Genomic DNA, 8,190 nt, shown 5'->3' with positions numbered 1-8,190 from the left:
CCAACGTAAACGGTCCCTAGTAACTAGGGTACATTCGTAAATAAATTGAGCATCATGGCTAGAAGTGACTAAATGTTGCCTAATCTTTCTCATCGAGAAATGACACAATTACAGCAACACAAAAAGGAACTCCACCGGACAAAGTTCAGTGCTCACAAGGAGCCTCATTCAACACACACGGTTCCATTCCCATTCATGCAAAGCACGAAAGTGTAAAACTTGGGAACATACTTGAGAGCAAAGATCACATTCAATCTCATTCAAGGCACGGATGTGAATGCAACGGGATGAAATTACTGAAATGATGCCTGCCCTCGAACTGTGATGATGGACTACCCGACTCGCCAATAATATTGGGTTCTGGTGTATTGAAATACAGGAGCTGCTGGATTTGTGTGTTTTCTTACCCCCTCACCATAGTTTGTCAAATGTTTAAACAACTGAACTTATATTCAAGGTTTGTTTCTCTTCATATGTTTTACTGGTTTACATTTGTCTCAGCAACCTGTTGAATGATTCTTCTGCTTTCAAAACAAAATGACAACAGGATGAATGCACACACTTGAAAATACAATACATGCAATGTTATGCATCATAGTGATGCAACCTCCTTTCAGTTTCATACTGCATGGCAATTGAAATCCTTACTGAAATGCACACCTTCTCAAGATTGCGCTTGACTGGCGTGTCAGGCACTCAATTACAGCTGTTTTATCAAGACAATGTGTTCGTTTTGTAAAATATAGTTCCGGTCTGGTGTGGCACCCCAGCTAACGCACAACGTTGCCACAACGTTTCGTGTTAGCAGGGACTGTCTGCGGCGCGCTGGTGTGTCCCGGACTTTAGAGTAGAGAGACAGTTCAACTGCAAGTATGAGCGGCAGAAACGGATATTGCCTTCCCTTTAAGTAGAGCGTCAGGGACAGCCTCCCTGGCTTACGGCCGTACTAGCCTGAATACGCCTGATTTCGTCCGATCTCGGAAGCTAAGCAGGCTCGGGCCTGGTCAGTACTTGGATGGGAGACCGCCTGGGAATACCAGGTGCTGTAAGCTTTTGCACCTTTTACACACCAGAGGGCGACAAATCACGAGTTTTAACTTTGGATTCACACAATTTCATCATTATTTCAGATTTGACTTCCCCAAATACACAGGCATACAATAGATCTTGTTCTCCAACGTAAACGGTCCCTAGTAACTAGGGTACATTCGTAAATAAATTGAGCATCATGGCTAGAAGTGACTAAATGTTGCCTAATCTTTCTCTTCGAGAAATGACACAATTACAGCAACACAAAAAGGAACTCCACCGGACAAAGTTCAGTGCTCACAAGGAGCCTCATTCAACACACACGGTTCCATTCCCATTCATGCAAAGCACGAAAGTGTAAAACTTGGGAACATACTTGAGAGCAAAGATCACATTCAATCTCATTCAAGGCACGGATGTGAATGCAACGGGATGAAATTACTGAAATGATGCCTGCCCTCGAACTGTGATGATGGACTACCCGACTCGCCAATAATATTGGGTTCTGGTGTATTGAAATACAGGAGCTGCTGGATTTGTGTGTTTTCTTACCCCCTCACCATAGTTTGTCAAATGTTTAAACAACTTAACTTATATTCAAGGTTTGTTTCTCTTCATATGTTTTACTGGTTTACATTTGTCTCAGCAACCTGTTGAATGATTCTTCTGCTTTCAAAACAAAATGACAACAGGATGAATGCACACACTTGAAAATACAATACATGCAATGTTATGCATCATAGTGATGCAACCTCCTTTTAGTTTCATACTGCATGTCAATTGAAATCCTTACTGAAATGCACACCTTCTCAAGATTGCGCTTGACTGGCGTGTCAGGCACTCAATTACAGCTGTATTATCAAGACAATGTGTTCGTTTTGTAAAATATAGTTCCGGTCTGGTGTGGCACCCCAGTTAACGCACAACGTTGCCACAACGTTGCCACAACGTGGCGTGTTAGCAGGGACTGTCTGCGGCGCGCTGGTGTGTCCCGGACTTTAGAGTAGAGAGACAGTTCAACTGCAAGTATGAGCGGCAGAAACGGATATTGCCTTCCCTTTAAGTAGAGCGTCAGGGACAGCTTCCCCGGCTTACGGCCATACTAGCCTGAATACGCCCGATCTCGTCCGATCTCGGAAGCTAAGCAGGCTCGGGCCTGGTCAGTACTTGGATGGGAGACCGCCTGGGAATACCAGGTGCTGTAAGCTTTTGCATCTTTTACACACCAGAGGGCGACAAATCACGAGTTTTAACTTTGGATACACGCAATTTCATCATTATTTCAGATTTGACTTCCCCAAATACACAGGCATACAATAGATCTTGTTCTCCAACGTAAACGGTCCCTAGTAACTAGGGTACATTCGTAAATAAATTGAGCATCATGGCTAGAAGTGACTAAATGTTGCCTAATCTTTCTCATCGAGAAATGACACAATTACAGCAACACAAAAAGGAACTCCACCGGACAAAGTTCAGTGTTCACAAGGAGCCTCATTCAACACACACGGTTCCATTCCCATTCATGCAAAGCACGAAAGTGTAAAACTTGGGAACATACTTGAGAGCAAAGATCACATTCAATCTCATTCAAGGCACGGATGTGAATGCAACGGGATGAAATTACTGAAATGATGCCTGCCCTCGAACTGTGATGATGGACTACCCGACTCGCCAATAATATTGGGTTCTGGTGTATTGAAATACAGGAGCTGCTGGATTTGTGTGTTTTCTTACCCCCTCACCATAGTTTGTCAAATGTTTAAACAACTGAACTTATATTCAAGGTTTGTTTCTCTTCATATGTTTTACTGGTTTACATTTGTCTCAGCAACCTGTTGAATGATTCTTCTGCTTTCAAAACAAAATGACAACAGGATGAATGCACACACTTGAAAATACAATACATGCAATGTTATGCATCATAGTGATGCAACCTCCTTTCAGTTTCATACTGCATGTCAATTGAAATCCTTACTGAAATGCACACCTTCTCAAGATTGCGCTTGACTGGCGTGTCAGGCACTCAATTACAGCTGTTTTATCAAGACAATGTGTTCGTTTTGTAAAATATAGTTCCGGTCTGGTGTGGCACCCCAGCTAACGCACAACGTTGCCACAACGTTGCCACAACGTGGCGTGTTAGCAGGGACTGTCTGCGGCGCACTGGTGTGTCCCGGGCTTTAGAGTAGAGAGACAGTTCAACTGTAAGTATGAACGGCAGAAAAGGATATTGCCTTCCCTGTAAGTAGAGCGTCAGGGACAGCCTCCCTGGCTTACGGCCATACTAGCCTGAATACGCCCGATCTCGTCCGATCTCGGAAGCTAAGCAGGCTCTGGCCTGGTCAGTACTTGGATGGGAGACCGCCTGGGAATACCAGGTGCTGTAAGCTTTTGCATCTTTTACACACCAGAGGGCGACAAATCACGAGTTTTAACTTTGGATACACGCAATTTCATCATTATTTCAGATTTGACTTCCCCAAATACACAGGCATACAATAGATCTTGTTCTCCAACGTAAACGGTCCCTAGTAACTAGGGTACATTCGTAAATAAATTGAGCATCATGGCTAGAAGTGACTAAATGTTGCCTAATCTTTCTCATCGAGAAATGACACAATTACAGCAACACAAAAAGGAACTCCACTGGACAAAGTTCAGTGCTCACAAGGAGCCTCATTCAACACACACGGTTCCATTCCCATTCATGCAAAGCACGAAAGTGTAAAACTTGGGAACATACTTGAGAGCAAAGATCACATTCAATCTCATTCAAGGCACGGATGTGAATGCAACGGGATGAAATTACTGAAATGATGCCTGCCCTCGAACTGTGATGATGGACTACCCGACTCGCCAATAATATTGGGTTCTGGTGTATTGAAATACAGGAGCTGCTGGATTTGTGTGTTTTCTTACCCCCTCACCATAGTTTGTCAAATGTTTATACAACTGAACTTATATTCAAGGTTTGTTTCTCTTCATATGTTTTACTGGTTTACATTTGTCTCAGCAACCTGTTGAATGATTCTTCTGCTTTCAAAACAAAATGACAACAGGATGAATGCACACACTTGAAAATACAATACATGCAATGTTATGCATCATAGTGATGCAACCTCCTTTCAGTTTCATACTGCATGTCAATTGAAATCCTTACTGAAATGCACACCTTCTCAAGATTGCGCTTGACTGGCGTGTCAGGCACTCAATTACAGCTGTTTTATCAAGACAATGTGTTCGTTTTGTAAAATATAGTTCCGGTCTGGTGTGGCACCCCAGCTAACGCACAACGTTGCCACAACGTTTCGTGTTAGCAGGGACTGTCTGCGGCGCGCTGGTGTGTCCCGGACTTTAGAGTAGAGAGACAGTTCAACTGCAAGTATGAGCGGCAGAAACGGATATTGCCTTCCCTTTAAGTAGAGCGTCAGGGACAGCTTCCCCGGCTTACGGCCATACTAGCCAGAATACGCCCGATCTCGTCCGATCTCGGAAGCTAAGCAGGCTCGGGCCTGGTCAGTACTTGGATGGGAGACCGCCTGGGAATACCAGGTGCTGTAAGCTTTTGCATCTTTTACACACCAGAGGGCGACAAATCACGAGTTTTAACTTTGGATACACGCAATTTCATCATTATTTCAGATTTGACTTCCCCAAATACACAGGCATACAATAGATCTTGTTCTCCAACGTAAACGGTCCCTAGTAACTAGGGTACATTCGTAAATAAATTGAGCATCATGGCTAGAAGTGACTAAATGTTGCCTAATCTTTCTCATCGAGAAATGACACAATTACAGCAACACAAAAAGGAACTCCACCGGACAAAGTTCAGTGCTCACAAGGAGCCTCATTCAACACACACGGTTCCATTCCCATTCATGCAAAGCACGAAAGTGTAAAACTTGGGAACATACTTGAGAGCAAAGATCACATTCAATCTCATTCAAGTCACGGATGTGAATGCAACGGGATGAAATTACTGAAATGATGCCTGCCCTCGAACTGTGATGATGGACTACCCGACTCGCCAATAATATTGGGTTCTGGTGTATTGAAATACAGGAGCTGCTGGATTTGTGTGTTTTCTTACCCCCTCACCATAGTTTGTCAAATGTTTAAACAACTGAACTTATATTCAAGGTTTGTTTCTCTTCACATGTTTTACTGGTTTACATTTGTCTCAGCAACCTGTTGAATGATTCTTCTGCTTTCAAAACAAAATGACAACAGGATGAATGCACACACTTGAAAATACAATACATGCAATGTTATGCATCATAGTGATGCAACCTCCTTTCAGTTTCATACTGCATGTCAATTGAAATCCTTACTGAAATGCACACCTTCTCAAGATTGCGCTTGACTGGCGTGTCAGGCACTCAATTACAGCTGTATTATCAAGACAATGTGTTCGTTTTGTAAAATATAGTTCCGGTCTGGTGTGGCACCCCAGTTAACGCACAACGTTGCCACAACGTTTCGTGTTAGCAGGGACTGTCTGCGGCGCGCTGGTGTGTCCCGGACTTTAGAGTAGAGAGACAGTTCAACTGCAAGTATGAGCGGCAGAAACGGATATTGCCTTCCCTTTAAGTAGAGCATCAGGGACAGCCTCCCCGGCTTACGGCCATACTAGCCTGAATACGCCCGATCTCGTCCGATCTCGGAAGCTAAGCAGGCTCCTGCCTGGTCAGTACTTGGATGGGAGACCGCCTGGGAATACCAGGTGCTGTAAGCTTTTGCATCTTTTACACACCAGAGGGCGACAAATCACGAGTTTTAACTTTGGATACACGCAATTTCATCATTATTTCAGATTTGACTTCCCCAAATACACAGGCATACAATAGATCTTGTTCTCCAATGTAAACGGTCCCTAGTAACTAGGGTACATTCGTAAATAAATTGAGCATCATGGCTAGAAGTGACTAAATGTTGCCTAATCTTTCTCATCGAGAAATGACACAATTACAGCAACACAAAAAGGAACTCCACCGGACAAAGTTCAGTGCTCACAAGGAGCCTCATTCAACACACACGGTTCCATTCCCATTCATGCAAAGCACGAAAGTGTAAAACTTGGGAACATACTTGAGAGCAAAGATCACATTCAATCTCATTCAAGGCACGGATGTGAATGCAACGGGATGAAATTACTGAAATGATGCCTGCCCTCGAACTGTGATGATGGACTACCCGACTCGCCAATAATATTGGGTTCTGGTGTATTGAAATACAGGAGCTGCTGGATTTGTGTGTTTTCTTACCCCCTCACCATAGTTTGTCAAATGTTTAAACAACTGAACTTATATTCAAGGTTTGTTTCTCTTCATATGTTTTACTGGTTTACATTTGTCTCAGCAACCTGTTGAATGATTCTTCTGCTTTCAAAACAAAATGACAACAGGATGAATGCACACACTTGAAAATACAATACATGCAATGTTATGCATCATAGTGATGCAACCTCCTTTCAGTTTCATACTGCATGTCAATTGAAATCCTTACTGAAATGCACACCTTCTCAAGATTGCGCTTGACGGGCGTGTCAGGCACTCAATTACAGCTGTTTTATCAAGACAATGTGTTCGTTTTGTAATATATAGTTCCGGTCTGGTGTGGCACCCCAGCTAACGCACAACGTTTCCACAATGTTGCCACAACGTGGCGTGTTAGCAGGGACTGTCTGCGGCGCGCTGGTGTGTCCCGGGCTTTAGAGTAGAGAGACAGTTCAACTGTAAGTATGAACGGCAGAAACGGATATTGCCTTCCCTTTAAGTAGAGCGTCAGGGACAGCCTCACTGGCTTACGGCCATACTAGCCTGAATACGCCCGATCTCGTCCGATCTCGGAAGCTAAGCAGGCTCGGGCCTGGTCAGTACTTGGATGGGAGACCGCCTGGGAATACCTGGTGCTGTAAGCTTTTGCATCTTTTACACACCAGAGGGCGACAAATCACGAGTTTTAACTTTGGATACACGCAATTTCATCATTATTTCAGATTTGACTTCCCCAAATACACAGGCATACAATAGATCTTGTTCTCCAACGTAAACGGTCCCTAGTAACTAGGGTACATTCGTAAATAAATTGAGCATCATGGCTAGAAGTGACTAAATGTTGCCTAATCTTTCTCATCGAGAAATGACACAATTACAGCAACACAAAAAGGAACTCCACCGGACAAAGTTCAGTGCTCACAAGGAGCCTCATTCAACACACACGGTTCCATTCCCATTCATGCAAAGCACGAAAGTGTAAAACTTGGGAACATACTTGAGAGCAAAGATCACATTCAATCTCATTCAAGGCACGGATGTGAATGCAACGGGATGAAATTACTGAAATGATGCCTGCCCTCGAACTGTGATGATGGACTACCCGACTCGCCAATAATATTGGGTTCTGGTGTATTGAAATACAGGAGCTGCTGGATTTGTGTGTTTTCTTACCCCCTCACCATAGTTTGTCAAATGTTTAAACAACTGAACTTATATTCAAGGTATGTTTCTCTTCATATGTTTTACTGGTTTACATTTGTCTCAGCAACCTGTTGAATGATTCTTCTGCTTTCAAAACAAAATGACAACAGGATGAATGCACACACTTGAAAATACAATACATGCAATGTTATGCATCATAGTGATGCAACCTCCTTTCAGTTTCATACTGCATGTCAATTGAAATCCTTACTGAAATGCACACCTTCTCAAGATTGCGCTTGACTGGCGTGTCAGGCACGCAATTACAGCTGTTTTATCAAGACAATGTGTTCGTTTTGTAATATATAGTTCTGGTCTGGTGTGGCACCCCAGCTAACGCACAACGTTGCCACAATGTTGCCACAACGTGGCATGTAAGCAGGGACTGGCTGCAGCGCGCTGGTGTGTCCCGGGCTTTAGAGTAGAGAGACAGTTCAACTGCAAGTATGAGCGGCAGAAACGGATATTGCCTTCCCTTTAAGTAGAGCGTCAGGGACAGCCTTCCTGGCTTACGGCCATACTAGCCTGAATACGCCCGATCTCGGAAGCTAAGCAGGCTCGTGCCTGGTCAGTACTTGGATGGGAGACAGCCTGGGAATACCAGGTGCTGTAAGCTTTTGCATCTTTTACACACCAAAGGGCGACAAATCACGAGTTTTAACTTTGGATACACGCA

The 8,190-nt window shown here is 43.7% G+C and overlaps 6 non-coding genes and 1 pseudogene across 6 annotated transcripts; all 7 read left to right on the top strand.

Annotated features, from left to right (window-relative positions):
* Positions 1 to 933: 933 nt before the first annotated feature.
* Positions 934 to 1,052, top strand: LOC136757206 (5S ribosomal RNA). The gene has a single exon (XR_010819245.1). It is a non-coding gene; the product is annotated as a 5S ribosomal RNA (ribosomal RNA).
* A 1,066-nt stretch (positions 1,053 to 2,118) lies between these two features.
* LOC136757543 (5S ribosomal RNA) lies at positions 2,119 to 2,237 on the top strand. Its single transcript, XR_010819541.1, has one exon. It is a non-coding gene; the product is annotated as a 5S ribosomal RNA (ribosomal RNA).
* A 1,066-nt stretch (positions 2,238 to 3,303) lies between these two features.
* LOC136756104 (5S ribosomal RNA) lies at positions 3,304 to 3,422 on the top strand. The gene has a single exon (XR_010818207.1). It is a non-coding gene; the product is annotated as a 5S ribosomal RNA (ribosomal RNA).
* Positions 3,423 to 4,477: 1,055 nt separating this feature from the next.
* LOC136756572 (5S ribosomal RNA) lies at positions 4,478 to 4,596 on the top strand. The gene has a single exon (XR_010818647.1). It is a non-coding gene; the product is annotated as a 5S ribosomal RNA (ribosomal RNA).
* Positions 4,597 to 5,651: 1,055 nt separating this feature from the next.
* On the top strand, positions 5,652 to 5,770 carry LOC136757244 (5S ribosomal RNA). Its single transcript, XR_010819281.1, has one exon. It is a non-coding gene; the product is annotated as a 5S ribosomal RNA (ribosomal RNA).
* A 1,066-nt stretch (positions 5,771 to 6,836) lies between these two features.
* LOC136755862 (5S ribosomal RNA) lies at positions 6,837 to 6,955 on the top strand. The gene has a single exon (XR_010817972.1). It is a non-coding gene; the product is annotated as a 5S ribosomal RNA (ribosomal RNA).
* Positions 6,956 to 8,021: 1,066 nt separating this feature from the next.
* On the top strand, positions 8,022 to 8,130 carry LOC136757767 (uncharacterized; annotated as a pseudogene).
* Positions 8,131 to 8,190: the final 60 nt, after the last annotated feature.

This window comes from Amia ocellicauda, chromosome 8 (genome assembly GCF_036373705.1).
Source record: "Amia ocellicauda isolate fAmiCal2 chromosome 8, fAmiCal2.hap1, whole genome shotgun sequence".
NCBI classification, from domain to species: domain Eukaryota; kingdom Metazoa; phylum Chordata; class Actinopteri; order Amiiformes; family Amiidae; genus Amia; species Amia ocellicauda.
Note: the sequence above shows the minus strand (reverse complement) of the source record. Positions and strands in the feature narration are given on the sequence as shown.